This window comes from Canis aureus, chromosome 14, assembly GCF_053574225.1.
Source record: "Canis aureus isolate CA01 chromosome 14, VMU_Caureus_v.1.0, whole genome shotgun sequence".
Lineage (NCBI taxonomy): Eukaryota > Metazoa > Chordata > Mammalia > Carnivora > Canidae > Canis > Canis aureus.
The window spans coordinates 33,133,908-33,152,600 of record NC_135624.1 but is presented as its reverse complement, the minus strand read 5'-3'; positions in this window follow the sequence as shown (position 1 = coordinate 33,152,600).

The following is an 18,693-nucleotide window of genomic DNA, read 5'->3' as shown; positions in this document are numbered from 1 at the left end:
CTTTCTATGGGGATTTTTGAAACTGTCATCATCTGCTTGACTCAGAGAGTCAGGCACAAAGTTTCCATGATATTTATATCATGCGGCTAATGCTAGGATGCCTGTCTGCCTCACCCTCCCAAATTGTAATCTCATTGAAAACAAGGATTGAGCTTTATCCCACTTCCCAACCACTGTGCTCTGCATGTGGCCCAACAGAAAAAGTGGAGACAGTCGGCATAGTGCAGTATACCCCTGCCTGAAGACACTTTGCTCAGGCACTTTTGGGTAGCATGGATTTATTAGCTGGTTCTCCCAAGACAGGCAGTAAAATGTTGAAGGCATCATTCAGTGTCAGGTTAATCAATTCATATCTACCACCTAGAGGCTCCCTTTACACAGGGTTTTATAAAGACATCAAAAGGTGAGTTGAGATTGAATTAGCTGTACCAAAAAATAAAGCATACATAGTTAACTTGAATCCTGTAGCATAATTTAGCACGTAATGTCTTTTGCAATTTTATTTTTCTTCACCCAAATCTCTTCTCATTAGGGAGGTGGTGACACCATTAGTCAGGTACAACTGTAGAAACTGTTCAGTCTCTCTCTAGTCTGGCTTCTTTTTCTCTTTTTACCTTTCTGATTCTCTGCTATTTTTTGTGCTTTTATATACCCCAAAGATCCTCGAAGGACTAGTTGATTTCTTCATATAAGGGGCGATATGTACGTGGCAGAGATAGCTGTTTCTATTTGTTCACAATGGCTCAATATTTAGAAATTTAAGTGCAGCGGGGCCCGTTAATCAAGCTGTTACACTTAACGGTTACCACTACTGTTCTTAATTGGCCACTGTACTAACCTGTGCAATGTTATAGCCCAAGGAAGAACATTCTCTTCCAATGCCTGCAGTTTAAGGAAGAGGATAATGAGGTGGAATCTGGGCATGGTGTGTGTGAAAAGATTCTGAAGGTTCTATGGGGAGATTTTTATGGATAATTGAAAAAGCAGTCAAAGATTCATTCCTTCATTTCCTCAATCATATAGTAAACATGTCTGGAGTACAAATGAGGTTTCAGAAACAAGTAGTTATCAGATATTTGGAGGAACAAATTACCAACTAGTGTTCTAGCTGGTGGCACCAAAGTGGAGAGCTCTGTCTAGATCTACCCACGTGAGACCCTGCTTCCTTACTTCTCCTCCACACCCAAAGGACAAAGCCTGAGTTGACATCCATTTCACTCTAGAAATGGATCCTGGGTCTGAGATTCACCAGGAGCAGCCCTTTCAGAGGCACCAGGGTGGGCTGTGAGAGAAGGAGGCATCCATTATGCATTATCTGGGAAACTCTCTAGAACATTCCCACCCTCATCTGGCAGGGCCTTTGGGATGGCTGACAAGACGGTGCATGTCAGACAAGAAAGAGATGAGTTAATTCATTCATTTTGAGTTTATCTTTGTGTATGGGGTAAGGGAATGGTCCAATTTCATTCTTCTGCATGTGGCTGTCCAATTTTCCCAGCACCATTTATTGAAGAGACTGTCCTTTTTCCAGTGGATAGTCTTTCCTCCTTTGGCACTTGATGGGATGAGCACTGGGTGTTATACTACATGTTGGTAAATTGAACTCCAATAAAAAAAATTAAAAATAAAAAAAAATAAAGAGAAAGAGATGAGTTCAAACGCTGAGGGCTAGGGTGTCTGGGTGGCTCAGTTGGTTAAACATCCGACTCTTGATTTCGATTCAGGTCATGATCTCAGTGTCATGGGATGGAACCCTTGTGATGGGCTCTGTACTGGGCATGAAGTCTGCTTGAGATTCTCTCTATCTCTCTCTATCTTTCTCTCTTCCCTCTACCCCACTCATGCACATGGGCACTCTCTCTTTCCAAATAAACAAATAAAAATGCTGAAAGCCAATTGGCTTGGGATAAACTGACTGGAAGAGACTCATGGAGAATGTCATATGCCCAAGAAGTGGGAAAAGCTTCTCAGACTTCAGTCAGAGCCACACAGTAAGATAATAATGGCCACCATTGTTGAGTGCTGAGTGCGAGCTCTACACTCTTCTCACATAGACACCGTTGAATCCATACAACTACCATCCTCATTTTTAGAAGGTTGTGTTAGTTAGGAATATGTTCAAAGGCAAATAGTAGAAAACTAGGCTAATGGTGGCTTGAAAATATAGAGGTTTGGAGGCACCTGGGAGGTGCAATTTGTTGAACGTCCAACTCTTTGTTTTGACTTTGGTGTGATCTCAGGTTCATGGGATGAAGCCCCACATCAAGCTCCATGTCAGTGCAAAGTCTGCTTGAGTATCTCTCCCTCTCCCTCTGCCCTTCCCCCTCCTAGTGCTCTCTCTTTTTTTCTCTCTCTAAAATAAAGAAATAAATCTTTTTTAAAAATAGGTTTGTTTGTTTTTTTTCAGGGGCTGGGCATGAGAGGCCTGGAGGTAGAGAGCTTCCTGGCCATGATAGGAGAGACCAAAACTCTTGCTAGTTGTTTTCTCTGCCATTCTCACCAGTTGCTTCATGCTTACAAAATGGCTGCTGTCAGTCCAGCTATTGCATCCATTACCAAAGAGCCCTTCCATCTGAAAGGGAGGTTAGAAAAAGGGGAACACCAAGTATGATTAATAGAATGATCATAATTAGTTTCAGTCAATCATGATTCAGTGCCTGAGGCTGGGTACCTTGCCACGCTGAACAAAATCAAAGTTTGATAAGCAGAGAGAAAGGAAATGGATACCGAAGGGGAGCTCACATCACCGTATTGGGAAGGTTGAGCTCTGTTCGGTTCTGTGGTGCGTGTCTGCAGGCTCACTCCACTACTTGCTAGCTATGGGAGCTCCCACACTCACATGAGTCTCGGGTTTCTCATCTGCAATATAGGGAGACAGCAATGCTAATTTCTGTTTAAGTATGACCAGATGGAGGACATGTGACATTTCTTAGTAAACAATTAATTGACATGAACGTTCTAGAAATTGCATGTCTCTCTATGTACAAATGCTCTCATTTCTGCTTTCTTGGCTTTGAATTCCCTTTCCTTCACTTGTTACCACATCAACCAGAACATTCCATTGGGAGAGACTGTTCTTACTTCTAACACCCATTGTACCCTACATGGTAATCATGAAGCTAGAGGAAGGGGCATCTATGTACCTCTCTCCCCTCCTCAACTGGAGTACATAGATAATATTTGGATAGTTTAGAGTAAAAATCACCAAACATCTCTGATTTTTTACTTCTTTCACTTCTAAAGACAAGAATGAGTCCTTCGCCAAATATTTGTACAAATTATTTGATTTTTGCTGACTTATGAAAATGTATCTCCTAAGAACACATGTAATGCTTCCTTTTATTTATTTTGGGGTCATCCTACAAATCTAGGGTAGGTGCCACTGAGGCACGGCTGAGAGCAAAGTGGCCTGTGCCCTGCCCAGGCACCGTTGTGTGGCTGGGCCTGAGGATCTGAAAGGGTCCTGGCTGTGCTTTCTTCCACAGCCTCAGACCCCCTGGTGACACACAACCACACAGTCCCCAAGGGAAGGAAAATAATGAAAGCAAGACAGAGCCCCCCCCCAAAAAAAAGTAGAGTCATTTATGTATTTCTGTGCCCCTTCTTTCTTATAAAGCTCCAAGGTTGTCAAAATGGAAGGTGAGCATAAACTCTTGTTTCATAGAAGTGGCTGTGTGCAGAATAAATCTATCCATCCTGCCCTTACTCCAATCCCACCACACAAAGAAGGATTCCTGATTGGCCCAACAGAAAGGGATTTACTTATGGTATAAAGCACAATGGGGAAGGGTCATGATTCTAGGGTCTGGTAGGATCCAGGAGAGAAGCACAGGGTGGGAGGCAAAAGGCTGGGTTTCATGGTCTGTGCTACTAACTGGACGTATGACCATGAATGACACAGACTCACTGAGACTCAGTTGTCCCATCTGCAAAAGGGGCTCATTTGAGGCATTGAGCCCATCATCCTTACTCTAGTTCACTGAGTCTACAACAGGCTTTAAAGAAAACAAGCAGTTTAATGCCTCTGAAAATAGGTTAAGTCTTAAAATCCCTGGTCTCAGATAGATTAAAATATGATCTGAAAGAAGCTGTGCCCCAGATAATCAGGTAGGTAGAGCCCCCTGTCCTAGAGCTTCTGAGCTGCTGGGGAGCTGATTTTTAAACCTCAGAAGGCAGAAGGTAGCTCCCCTGAAAAAATTCCTATAAAAGCCTATTGGGGAAAAATTATAAAAAGGAATAAACAGTGGACAAGCCCAACATTCTGTAGGAAGGCACCAAGACAGGCTTTCTGGTGGAATAATCCTGAGGTCAGAGGCCTGGCTGGTAGGCAGGCCAGGACTGGCATGAGGCAGGAGTGAGAGGCCTAGGGGAGAAAACAGGAAGGGGCACAGTTGCATCTGAGTTTGAAAGCCTTCATTCATTCATTCATTCTTAAAGATTTATTTGTTTGAGAAAGACAGAGAGTATGAGCCGGAGGAGGGGGAAGGAGAAGCAGACTCCTTGCTGAGCAGGGAGCCCAGCACAAGGCTTGATCTCAGGACCCCGAGATCATGACCTGAGCTGAAGGCACTTAACTGACTGAGCCACCCAGGTGCCCCGACTTTGAAAGTCTTCTTACACTTGGTAGCCTGAGTCTTAACCCAGCCCTGGTTATAACGTGACCCTTCTGGGGCCCACCATCTGCAGATCTTAGGTAGCTCCTTCAGGGCCTCAGTTTCCTGTAAAATGAGGAGGTGGGCCTCTAGGTAACTCCAAAGGTCCCTATTTAACACTAATTTTTTTCCATGTGACTCTGCATCTTCGCCACTAGACAGGAGGCCCCCCAGGGAGCCTGTGCTGTCTCAGCCCTCTACCTCCGCCATCGGGAACACTTAGTGGTGCCCAGTAGGTACTATTTATGCCTTCTGCTGAGTAATCCCAGCAATGACTAGACAGTTTTGTTACTGTCAGTGTTGCCAGCAGTAGCTCCGAGCTGGCTTTAGACCCAAAGAGACCTGAGCTCAAATGTCAGCTCCATAACCACCAGCTGGAAACTTGAAGTAAATTACTAAATTTCTCTGTATGCTTTAATGTCCTCATCTGCAAAGTGGGGGGAAATGCCAAGACCCTACCTACACTGACAGGAACCTCACAGAGGCCAGTGGTCCTTCTGGAAAGAGCAGATGTCACTTTCCTAGAAGGCCCTGTGGGAGTTCTGGAAACGAATCCCATGGCATGCTCACATCATGTGTTCATCACTGAACCTGTCCCTTGGCTGGGAAAATAGGACATGCAGCATGATGAGGATTTTGTGCTGACTCCTCCTAGAACCCATGTAATTTACAGGAGCAGAGAATGGGGGTGGTCCTCAAAGAAATTAGTGCTACAGCCCACAGGAGAGGGATGATTATGGACCAGCAGGAAAGCACCCATGCTGTAGAGCGTGCATTCTCCTCTGTCACAGCCTTTTCAGCTGGACATAGGCAGCGAGGGGCTGGGAAGAGGCTGCGTCCATGAGATAGCAGGAAGCCAATGCTTGCAAGAGAGGTCTGAAGGCACTGGGCATGCCCCACCTGAATTCAGGACATCAAGTAATATCTCTTCTGAAAATCCATTGTCTCTAATTTTTTCTTAATGTTTTGCATCTTTAATCATTGCCTAGAAAAACAGCTAGCTTGATAGAAGGATGTTTTGGATAATAGCTACTATTATGAAAACAAAAAGGCAAAACACAAAAAGCTTAACTGTGTTCATTATCTATTGCTATGTAATAAGATCACCGCAAACTGATCAGCTTAACGCAGCACATCCTTATTCTTTCACGGCATCTGCAGATCAGGAGTCCAGATGCAGCTTACCTGGATCCTTTGTCAACAAGGGGTTGGTCAAGACTGTGTTCTCATCTGGAGACCAAACTGGGGAAGGACCAACATCCAAGCTCACATGGTTATTGGCTTTAGGCTCTTGGCAGCGGTGGGACACAGCCCTCAGTTTCTCCCTAGCTGTCAGCTGGAACCCAAGACCACCCTCAGATGCCCTCAGTTCCTTGCCACGTGGGCATCCCATAGAGCTGCTTGCTTCATCAAGCCAGTGAGAGGGAGACTCCAGCAGGACAGGAGCTAAAATCTTGTGTCATGTAATCACATGCATCCTGTCACCTTTCCATCTTTCGAAGGAAGCCATGGGTCCCGGCCACCCTGGGAGTGAAAAATCAGCAGGCAGGGGTCCCAGGGGCCACTCTAAAATCTGCCCACTACATTAGCCAGCCACCGTGTCAGACTTTAGGAACAGCAAGTGTAAGATTGAATTTCCTGGTTAGTAAAAGATTGAACTGGGTTTTCAGACAAGATCTGCACCAAATATATGTACAAAACTGCCAGGTCCTTCTCTACCACTTACTAGCTTTTTGACCTTGAGCAAGTTACTCACTTTGTCTGAGATTCAGTTTCTGCATCTGTAAACTGAGGGGGAATAGAAGTACCTTGTTTGTAGCGTTGCAAGAATGAAATGAGTTAATGAAAATGGTTTTGTGAGTCCAAGCATGGATTCAGTGCTCAGGAATAATCAGCATTCACATGTACACACACACACACACACACACACACACACACGCATGCACACAAAATGTGTGTGTATCTGAATGAGGTGCTGAATTTTTCTTATGTTGGACCCCTTCAAATGCAATATGAATGCCCTACTTTACAGATGAGGAGACAGACACCTGAAGCTGTTGTGAGACCAACTCAAGCTCTCAGAGCTAGTGAGTAGCTGAAGTAGTTTGGAGAATCTTCCAGGCATACCCCAAACTAGAACCTACCTGAGTGATCATCTCACCCTAAAAATCCCCCATAGCTCACTTTCACAAGGTCTCCCATGGGAATACAATGACCAGGAGGCAGGACTCCAAAAGCTGCTTGCTTTTATTTGATTTACATTTTGGGCTTCTGCATAATACTTTGTTTTGGGGAGATTTGTCAGAAGCTGAAAAAGATTGAGCAAACAAATAATTAAAGGAATCAATACTGAACTGCCAAGCCACTGGCCTCTCCCATCCTTCTCGCCTCACAGAAGAGGAGAGTGAGATTCAGAGAAGGCCTGGGTCTCAGTGTTGGCTTCGTGCTTGATGTCAAGAACCGTAGCAGGAGCTGCTGCTCCCAGCTGCCATCTCTCAAAAGCCCACCCTTTCTCTCTGCCCATGAAGTTCCACAGAATATTTTACCCAGAGTCTGACTTGGAGAAATTAAGCCATTTTAAAACACATAATTGACTGGGCTGCCTGTAACCCTGTCCGAAACAACCATGAACACAACTGGAAATACCAAACTAATGACATCCCAAGCGGGCATAACTCTAGGAGTGGATGTGTGTCGTTTTGATCATGGGCTGCATTCCTAAGCAGTGGAATGCTAATAAAATATGTGCAATAAATTGCATTTTAAAAGCATCATGGGAGACTGAGATTGCTCTTTTAAGAAACCCTATAAGGAATAGTTTGATAGAGCAAGAAGAAAAAAAAAAAGCCTTTAACAATGGAATAAAAATCACTCATTTGAGTCTTATAAATCCAGACTGGGTATATGGGGTTTCCTTCGAGCATATTGCTTTTTATGTATGTAGCATATGCTTGAACATTCACAGATAAATCAGCTGGGTAAGTATGGCTGGAAAGCAACAGCTCCACCTACTATTAGTTTCCTCTCACCTAAGTGCTCCCCACCCCTGCCCCCATACAGCTACTTCCACCCTTGAAACATCCAAGCAAGTGGGGTCACGGAGATTTGGAGAAAGGAGACTAGATCAGCTAGCAGGAGACCTGAGTTCAAACCCTTGGATTTTTAAGCAGCCATCTCACCACTTCTCCGAGACTCAGTTTCTTCATCTGTCAAGTGGAAATATTATTTGCCCAGCTGAATTTCGAAGACAATTTTGAGGATCAAAACAGATGACAAATACAAAAACGTTGATCAAAAGGCAATGAGCCAAGAGGAGGGAAGAGCAGAGCTCTGGGTGAGACTGCCCTCTCTTCCCTCATCCCAGGCTCAGCCACCATCACATTTTACAGATTCCTCTGGGATGAATTCTCTCTCCCCACCCCATGCCATGGCCTACCTAGGCCCATCTCACCTTTCACCTGTACTAGTCAAACAGGCTCCTTCCTGGTGTCACAGCATCAAAGTGGATCTCCCTCCAACCCATTCTCCACATTATAGTTAGTATTCATTTTTAAAAAGCAACTCTTAGTGGCTCTGCATAAAGCTCAGGAGAGCCTTCAGGATTTAGCTTGCCCATCCTCTCTTAGCTTCTGTATCATACTTTATATAGCAGCCATACTCAACTCTTGGGGTTCACCCGATACAAGATGCTATTTCTCAAGCATCTTGAGAAATGGCACCTGCCTGCGCTGTTCTTGCCACTGGTGGTGACTGATGCCCGTATACATCAGTCAGGGTGAGCGAGGTTTCGCTGCAGCAACAAACATCCCCTAAGTCTCGTTCTGCATGATTACAGTTATCTCAGGAAGCGGGGTGGGGAACACCTGCTCATTGTCATCAGTCTGCAGCCTAAACTTGTGCTTCCACAAGCATAGCAGCAGGAAGAGTGCATGCAGACCTTGTGTTGTCTCCTGAAACTTTCCATTCAGCTTACATCCCATTGGCCAAAGGAAGTCTGGGAATGCAGCCAGAGAGCAGAGATCCAGCAATATTTGAATCAACAACTATAATAATTTCCACACCTTATTTATCTCTGTCTTCCTGGTAAACAAACATGAATATTTAGGTTCCTCTTACTTGCCTTCTCCCCCAAGAACCCTTCCTTATTCATGCTTCCATCATGGGCAGCCCTACACCTGCTCTTGCTCTCCTTTAATGACCCCCAGAGTGACCCTCAGCTCGCTGTGCCACACCAGATGCTGGACAAAGGGAAGGCTGGCACAGACCTCCCAGAACAGGCCCTGGGTCCCCAGCTACATTGACTCCTATGACTGCCCACTGCTCCCTCCTCCCTGCCCTGGTTAACCCTGAGGGCCTGAGCTCAGCCTCCAGGACTTGAGCTACTAAGCTGACCCTTTGGCCCTACTCCACGCAGAGGACCTGTCCTCGTCACCATGAGACAATTAGCAGCTACCATGGGCGAAAGACAAAATAAGGATCAAAAGCTGTGTGATCACACTGACTTGTTGTGTGGCTAGCTAACAGGTCACTTGCCCCATAGAACCTCAATTTCCTCTTTGCAAACAAACAAACAAACAAACAAACAAACAAAAATATTTCTTTGGCTGGAGGATTAAATAAGATCATGTATAGAAAGCACTAGGTCAGTATCTGACATGTAGCAGAACCTAATACATGAGAGGTGCCATAAGCTGTCACCACAACATCCTCCTGCTTCGTGTATGGGGGCAGTGATGGTTGAGAAAAGTATTCCTCAGGGGGGCCCATGGACCACCACTCACCCCCAAACTCTGCAACAAGATAGGGGATCTGTAGATCCCCTAGTCCTTTCCCTCTGCCTGCCCTTTCCGGGGCACAGCTGGGATGCATGCAGTAGGTGCTTAGCACTAACTGAGGGTCCTCCTCAGAATGCAGACCTAAAGGAAGTGATGGAGATGCAGCGGGTCCAAGCAGGGCTGAGAGCATTTCCTCCGCCTGCCACCCAGGGATGGAGGAGGGATCTGGGCTCCTGGCCCTTCCCCTGAACTTGTCTTCCCTTTGGCCTGCTTCCTCCACAGCATCTGGCTTCCATCACTGGACAGATGACACTTGGGCCCTAGGTTCCTTGATCTCCCAAGGACACTGAGCATCAATTGGACTTCCCAGAGCTGTGTATTCCAGCCAGAAGGATGTGCCAAGGAAGATGGGGAGGCAGCCTCGACTTAGCGGGAGGTTGGGGAGCAAAATGAGGACGTGGAGCTCTGCCTGGGCCAAGTCCAGCCAGCACCAAGGCCTTGGGCTGGCTCAGGCCAGCTCAGCTGTCGCAAAAGTCCTCCAAAGGCCCCTGCCACCTCCTGCCTTCTCATCCCAGGCTCCTTGCAAGGGACTGAGCCAGTGCTGAGTGAGTTAGACGTGCAAACCTTCTGGAAAACAAGAAAGACCTCGAAAAGAGGCTGTTTTTTTTTTCTTTATTATCACTATTATAAGAGAATAGATGAGCTTGTTTCAGTGTTCAATATGATCTCTCCAGATTTGTGCCAGCATTTCCACTATTTTGAAGAGGATGAGGAGAAAAGTACTAGGCGCTCACTCTGGACCAGACACCAGACTCTATCTTTTAAATTTTATTTAAATTCAATTAATTGGGATCCCTGGGTGGCTCAGTGGTTTAGCTCCTACCTTCAGCCCAGGGCGTGATCTTGGAGTCCCAGGATTGAGTCCCACATCGGGCTCCCCGCATGGAGCCTGTTTCTCCCTCTGTCTGTGTCTCTGCCTTTCTCTGTCTCTCATTAATAAATAAATAAAATATTTAAAAATAAAATAAATTCAATTAATTAACATATAGTGTATTATTAGTTTCAGAGGTAGAGTCCAGAGATTCATCAGTTGCATCATTACATCACGTGCCTTCCTTCATACCCATCCCTTAGTTACCCCATCCCCCCACCCACCACCCCTCAGCGACCCTCAGTTTGTTTCCTATAAGTAAGAGTCTCTTATGGTTTGTTTCCTTCTCTGATTTCATCTTCCTTTGTTTTTCCCTCCCTTCCCTTGTGATCCTCTGTTTTGTTTCTTAAATTCCACATAAGAGGGAGATGATATGATGAATGTCTTTCTTTGACTAATTTTGCTTAGTGTAATACCCTCTAGTTCCACCCATATCATTGCAAATGGTAAGGTTTCAATTTTTTGATGGCTGAGTAACATTCCATTACATATATAGACCATATCTTCTTTACCCGTTGGTCTGTCAATGGATATCTGGGAATATGGGCTCTTTCCATAGTTTTACAAGTCAAGGAAACAATAGATGTTGGCAAGGATGTGGAGAAAGGGAAACCCTCTTACACTGTTGGTGGGAATGAAAACTGGTGCAGCCACTCTGGAAAACAGTATGGAAATTCCTCAAAAAGTTAAAAATAGAGCTCCCCTATGACCCAGCAATTGCACTAGTGGGTATTTACCCCAAAGATACAGATGTAGTGAAATGAAGGAACACCTGCACCCCAATATTTATAGAAGCAAGAAATTCCATCTATAAAGCCCCACCTATTCAACCCTCTCAAACTTGCTGGAAACTGTACCTTTTTTCTCCTGACTTCCAGAAGAAGTGATCAAATCCCACAGAAGCCAATGACATGAGCTTCCACAGAGCTGAGCTGAACTCAAAGCTGCAATTTTATGTTGCTCCAAACCCCATCACTGGGTGCAAAATGCCATGCTTTGCACACAGAATAAGTATTAAAGCCCCAGCCTTTCAGAAAAAAATCTGAATTTGACCATAAATGAATTCAGGAGGCTGATCTCAGTGAGACAGGACACACGAGGACAACCCAGAGATGTCATTGCCACAGTGGCCCTTAACCCAGAGCCCCTGTCCCCAGATGCCCACCCTGGATGTGCCCTAAAATCGAGATGCTGAATTTTAGTTTTGACAGCTTTACTGAGACAATTTTTACATCATACACTTGATCCATGTGAAGTATATGATGCAGCAGAATTTAGTGTATTCGGAGTAGTGCAATCATCACCACGATCAACTTTAGAACATTTTTGTCACCCCTAAAAGTAACTGGTATGCTCTAAGCTATCACTGCACCCCCCACCCACCCTTCCCCCTCTCCCCTGCCACACACACACACACCCTAGGCAACTGCTGGTCTATTTCCTGTCCTTATTTATTTGTCCATTCTGGACAATTCACAAGAATTGATTCATATACTATGTGGTCCTTGGTGACTGGCTTTGTCACCCAGCAGTGTGTTCAAGGGTCCTCCATGCACGTATGATGCACACAGTTGTAGGATGGGTCAGCACCCCATTCCTTTTCACGTCTAAATAAATTCCATAGCATGGATGCACCATATTTTATTGACACATCACCAGTTGATGGACATTTAAGAGACTTTTACATTTTGACTATTATGAAGAATGCTGTTATAAACATTCGAGAACAGGGTTTCATGTGGGCACAAATTTCATTTCTCTGGGGTGTATACTGGGAGTGGGATTGCTGAGTCATGTGGTAACTCTGTTTTACCTTTTGAGGAACTACCACACTGTTTTCCACAGTGGCTGCATGCACCAGCCAAGTACAACGATTCCAATTTCTCCTTATCTTGGCCAACATCTGTCATTGTATGCATTCTCTATTATCTTGATCTGAGTGGATGTGAAAAAGTATCTCATAGAGGTCTTGCCTTATATTTCCCTAGTGATGAAGGATGTTGACATCTTTTCATGTGCTTCTTGGCCATTTGCATATCTCATTTGGAGAAATATCTATTCAGATCCTTTGCCCATTTCCAATAGGCAGTTGTCTTTTTATTATTGACTTGTAAGAGTTCTTTATATATTCTAGATACTAAGTACTTTAGAAGATACACAACTTGCAAATCTATTCTTCCATTCCATAGGATGTCTTCACTTTCTTAATTATATTCTACAATCACCAAAGTTTTTAATTTTGAAGAAGTCAAAATGCTTTTGGTTTCATACCTAAGAAAGCTTTACCTAAGTTCAGGTCATGAAGATTTACTCCTATATTTCAGGCTAAGACTTTTAGAGTTCCACCACTTACATTTAAGCCTATCATCTATTTTGAGACAATTCTTGTAGAGGATGTGAAGAAGGAGTACAGCTTCCTCCATTTGCATGTGAACAGCCACTCACCCCAGTATCTCTTGTTGAAAAGAATATTCTTTCTTCACTGAATGGTCTTAGAACCCTTGTTGAAAATCAGTTGACCCCAAACGTGAGATTTAACGGTAGACTCTCACTTTTATCCATGGTTTTCCCTATCCTTGGGCCAGTTACCTCACTGTCTTAAATTCTGCAGGTCTGTTGTGTTGATTGGACAAGAGGAAGCCCAGTAGACTGAGGTGTCTCGAATGCCTTGGTGGCCTACATATGCAAACCAAAACCTATGCCAGAACCAGTGCACTTAAGATCAAGACAATGTAACTGAAGAACAAGCAATCACTCTCAACTAGGCTTTCCCAAGCCAGGCAGGTGCTCAAGCTATTGCCAGTCAAATAATTTGCTTTCTTTTCTTACATGTCTCGTCTATAAAAACCTCTCCCTCTAAAAAACAAAACAAAACAAAAAAACCTCTCCTCTACCTCCCGTCCAACCACCTTTGGTTTGGTACTGCCCAATCTGAATCAGTGTTTGTTCAAAGAAACTCTTGAAAATTTTCATGAACCCCAATATATCTTTCAATAGCAGCAATATTTGAAATCTGGAAATCTGAATTATCTAACTTCGCTTCTCTTTTTTTTTTTTTTAGGTTTTATAAAATCTTTTTTTAATTATTTTTGAATCTTTTTTTAAAATAATAAATTTATTTTTTATTGGTGTTCAATTTGCCAACATACAGAATAACACCCAGTGCTCATCCTGTCAAGTGCCCCCTCAGTGCCCACCACCCAGTCACCCCCACCCCCCGCCCTCCTCCCCTTCCACCACCCCTAGTTCGTTTCCCAGAGTTAGGAGTCTTCCATGTTCTGTCTCCCTTTCTGATATTTCCCACTCATTTTTTCTCCTTTCCCCTTTATTCCCTTTCACTACTATTTATATTCCCCAAATGAATGAGACCATATAGTGTTTGTCCTTCTCCGATTGACTTATTTCACTTCAGCATCATACCCTCCAGTTCCATCCACATGGAAGCAAATGGTGGGTACTTGTCGTTTCTAATGGCTGAGGAATATTCCACGTATACATAGACCACATCTTCTTTATCCATTCATCTTTTGATGGACACCAAGGCTCCTTCCACAGTTTGGCTACTGTGGACATTGCTGCTAGAAACATCAGGGTGCAGATGTCCTGGCGTTTCACTACATCTGTATCTTTGGGGTAAATCCCCAGCAGTGCAATTGCTGGGTCATAGGGCAGGTCTATTTTTAACTCTTTGAGGAACCTCCACACAATTTTCCAGAGTGGCTGCACCAGTTCACATTACCACCAACAGTACAAGAGGGTTCCCTTTTCTCCGCATCCTCTCCAGTATCTGTGGTTTCCTGACTTGTTAATTTTCCCCATTCTCACTGGTGTGAGGTGGGATCTCATTGTGGTTTTGATTTGTATTTCCCTGATGGCCAGTGATGCGGAGCATTTTCTCATGTGCTTGTTGGCCATGTCTATGTCTTCCTCTGTGAGATTTCTGTTCATGTCTTTTGCCCATTTCATGATTGGATTGTTTGTTTCTTTGCTGTTGAGTTTACTAAGTTCTTTATAGATCTTGGATACTAGTCCTTTATCTGATACGTCATTTTCAAATATCTTCTCCCATTCTGTAGGTGGTCTTTTAGCTTCTCTTTTTTCTACTTTGCTTGGGCTGTATTGGACCCTTTGAATTTCCATATAAATTTTAGCTTTAGATTATCAATTTCTGCAGTAAAGTCAGCTGGGATTGTGTTGAATGTATAGATCGATCTGAGGTGTACAGCCATGTTTACAGTATTAACTCTTCTGATTCATGACAATAGGTCACCTTTTCATTTATTAAGATTTTCTTTAACTCCTTTCAAGGATGTTTTGTAGTTTTCAGAGCATAAGTTTTATGCTGCTTTTGTCAAATTTATCCCTAGGTCGTTTATTCTTTTTTGGTGTTATTGTAAGTGGAATTACTTTCTTAATTTCGTTTCTGGAATGCTCATCACTAGTGCAGAGAAATGCAGTTTTCCTCACTATCTGAAAACAGAGGGTTCCCATGAAAACCTTCAGTAAGCCTAAACGGTATAAAGCAAAGAAGCGATTACCATTAATTTATACAGAAAACCTTTTGAGCATTCCCAGACTCAAAAAATAACCTCTCTTGGGTTTTTCTGATCCCTTAGGACATCTCTTGCTAATGGATACACAAAGTAAATGGAGCTGAAACACAGATGCTCACAGACGTAGGTAGAAGCTTAGGGCTTGACCCTGAGATGCTGAGTGTACTTCCTGGGGAAGGCGCTGGGGGCGCTGCTCTCACTGTTAGGGGGATGGGGCCTCCATAACGGCTTGGGACCTTTGTGCAAAAGTAAAAATCCTCTTCAGGTTTCTCCCCATTACCAAAACCAGTGCCAATGTAGGTCTTCCATAAAAACAAATGGTGTAATGCGAACTTTTGAAAAGCGAGGGATACCTGTACAATGAATCTTTAAAATTAATCTATTATACAAACCTAAAGTCATTTATTAGTGCTTACAGTTTTTTAGTAGATTAATTAGGACTTTTATATACAAGATCATGCCATCTGTCAATAGAGATGGTTTTCTATCTTCCTTTATAATGTGGATATTCTTTCTTTCCTTCCTTCCTCTCTCTCTTTCTTTCTTTCTTTCTTTCTTTCTTTCTTTCTTTCTTTCTTTCATTATCCTTACTAGAACCTCTAATACTATGTTGAATAGAAGTGGTGCAAACAGACATCCTTGTCTTGTTCTGATCTTAAGGGGAAAGCTCTCAACCTTTCACCATTAAGTATGATATTAGCTGTGGGGTTTTTGTAGATATCTTTTATCGGGTTGAGAAAATTCTATTTCTAGTTTGTTGAGTGTTTTTATAATGAAAGGTTTTGGGATTTGGCTAAATACTTTTGTTCTGTATTTATTAAAATGATTATGTGTTGTTGTTGTTATTGCTTTAAAAATCCTATTTATTTGAGAAAGAGAGAGGTTGAGCGGGGAGGAGGGGTGGAGGGAAAGGAAGAAGCAGGCTCCCCCCTGAGCAGGGGGCCCCGATGAGAGACCTATCCCAGGATTCCGAGATCACGACCTGAGCCGAAGGCAGATGCTTAGATGACTGAGCCACCCAGGCGCCCGGATTATGTGGTTTATGTCAATCAAAAAGTCTCCAGATGTTGACAAATGGAGGTGGGGTGGAAATCACCCCCTGCTGAGAACCAGTGCCTCCAAGCAGCCCATGTCTGCTCCAACATCTGGGACATAATAGACACACAATAGAGAGCAGGCTCTTTTGACTTTTATTCTTCCCCAGGATGCTAGTCGGGCTGGAGGGAAGTGTGTGTTTAAACAGAGAAGACCTTCCAGGCTCCTGTGGGGCTCCTTCACGTCTTCAGCTATAGAAACCTCAGCGCTAGACGGATGACTCCAGACACAGGACCCAGTGAAGACAAGTGGATTCAACGACTCACTGTGACTTACTATTAAGGCCAAATTCTGCTAGGCCCTCCCCAAGGCCTGCAACAAAAAAATCAGGATGGATAATCTATCTTTGCTAGGACGTTGCTGGATCGATAGCCCTTAGCTCTGGTCCCTTGTGTTGGCTCGAAAATTCCCTGGACAGGTCTGACCTACGGGCTCAACAATGATGCCTGCAGCACCCTTCATCGGGATGGGGTGGACCCCTGAGAATTGCAGCAAGTGAGTTCAGAATTTATCAGAACCTTAGCTTCCAGGTGCTTTAAATGCGGTATCTCTGATCCTCACAACCTTTCTGAGGGGACATTCATGGCCATTTTATTGATAAAGGAGCTGAGGATCTGAGAGGTCAAGTGACCCCACAGCAATAAATGACAATGTGGATAATTAGAACCCCCAGCCTCAATCCCGTGGGTGCAATATAACCACACACACAATATAACATGCACACACACATACCACACACCATACAATACATATGCATCCACACCATACAGTACATACGCGTACACAGCACACATCACATGCACACACCCCACACACATCACACCACACCACACACGCCACACATCACAGAAGCACACACCGTGCACACACACATTTGCACACACACATACCTGCTGCTTCACAGAACACTCTCACATTCTCTTTGCGAGGTAGGTGGGACAGGGAGGGGAGGCATCTCGTGTTTAAGCAGCATCATTTGCAGGCCTCTGTACTCACCCACAGATGCTCCCCCCTGAATTCTGGTAGCTGCCTCAGAACAGATGGGTCGTGGACCAGGGGAGAAGAAGAAAGGGCTCAGCCCATCTCTGAGCAGGGAAGGCACCACCCAGGAAGGGAGGAGAGTTGCATGTACATCGTAAGATGTGAAAGAGCAAGAGGCAGTCTGTTTGTTCATTTAGTTAGCTGCTCCCAACAATATTCATCCCATGAACTAAACACTGGGGATACTGAAAGTAAGACAAGGCCTCTGCCCCCCGGGAGCTCTGGAAACAGTGGGGAGACAGATGCCACAAATAAGCAAGAGACCATCTTCCAGGGCAACGATATGCCCATCCCCTTGCAGCGCATGCTCTTTCCACTCCCTAGTGTGCCCGCAGAGCCTGGGAATTCCTCATCGCCAGCACTCATCTCACATGCCAATGCCCGAGGCGGCCTGCTTTCCCGCCTCCCCTCCTTGTGTCCACGCTCAAAGTCCCACAGACGCCTGGTGGCAATGGTCACAATCGTGTGCTCGGTGCTCTCTTTACAAGGCCTGGCACGCAGCCGGGAGAAGCCACCGAAGCATCTCCAGCAGGAAAGAGAACTGGTCACATTTAGGAAAGTGGCTCTGTCCACAGGATGGAGGGTAGATTAGAAGAGGCCAGAGTGCAGGTGATGGGGCAGGGAGAGGAAGTGCCTCCGTGAAGGCAGTGTGCGTGCCCACTTAGGCAGCGCGGGTGCAGGAGGTTCAGCGGTGCTTTAGAGAAACATTTGGGGGTTAAAGTGCAAGAAGCTACTGAAAAGCGGAGAGGGGACATGGTGTGCAGTTTGGCTTCTCCTGGAGGCGGATGCTCCTGCGTTCCATGCCCACAAGACTGAGGTTCTCTGCTTTGGGAGAGGAAGAAAGGAAGGAGTAATTAGATGTGCAGCTTTGCCTCGCTCTCTCGAGGAAAGAAATAGAAATGGACGCACCCAGCTATGGGTGATTGAATGAATGGAAGGACGAATAACAAATGTTTCCATGTCAGGGCTAAAAATGATTGAAAAGAGCACTGGGTCAACTTCTCCACCGAGCCCCCGTGCCTGCTCACACCCAACAGCTTGGCATGTATCTGTTGCACCGGAGCCTGTTGTGTAAGTGAATTGCTTAGACAGGCTGTTATTAATGTATAGGTCCTCTGAACTTCTTGTACCACAGAGATAACACCACCCAGAGCATCCCTGGCCCTGCATATATTCAAATTAACCTATTTCTAACGAACACCCCAAGCCGACTGTGCTGAGTGTCAGGCTGTGGGCTGCAGGGAGGCACTGGTGAATAAAACATCTCCCCTATCCTCCCGGATCACAGTCTGATCGAAGATCTGGAACGTGTGTACTCATAACGAGGACACGGGTAGAAAGCGGTGGAAAGGTTTTATCATAAAAGCCCATGCTTGTCAGGCACTTAAAATAATCCAGTTCCTGTTCCACCACTTTACCTTGCATCCACTTGCAGAAGCCCTCTCATTGTTCTTCTTTCACTGCTCAGGGAAATGAGGCTCTTGTCCAAGATTTTGCACGAGGTAGCTAGCGATGGAGCTGAGGTAGGACCCAGGGAACCCGGCCCCGGGGCCTGTTTCTGTGATCATTGTGCTCTCCCCCTAGAAGGTAAACGGACATTGAAGGAGTGCTGGTTCTCGAACCCGCCACACTACTGTCTGCACCTT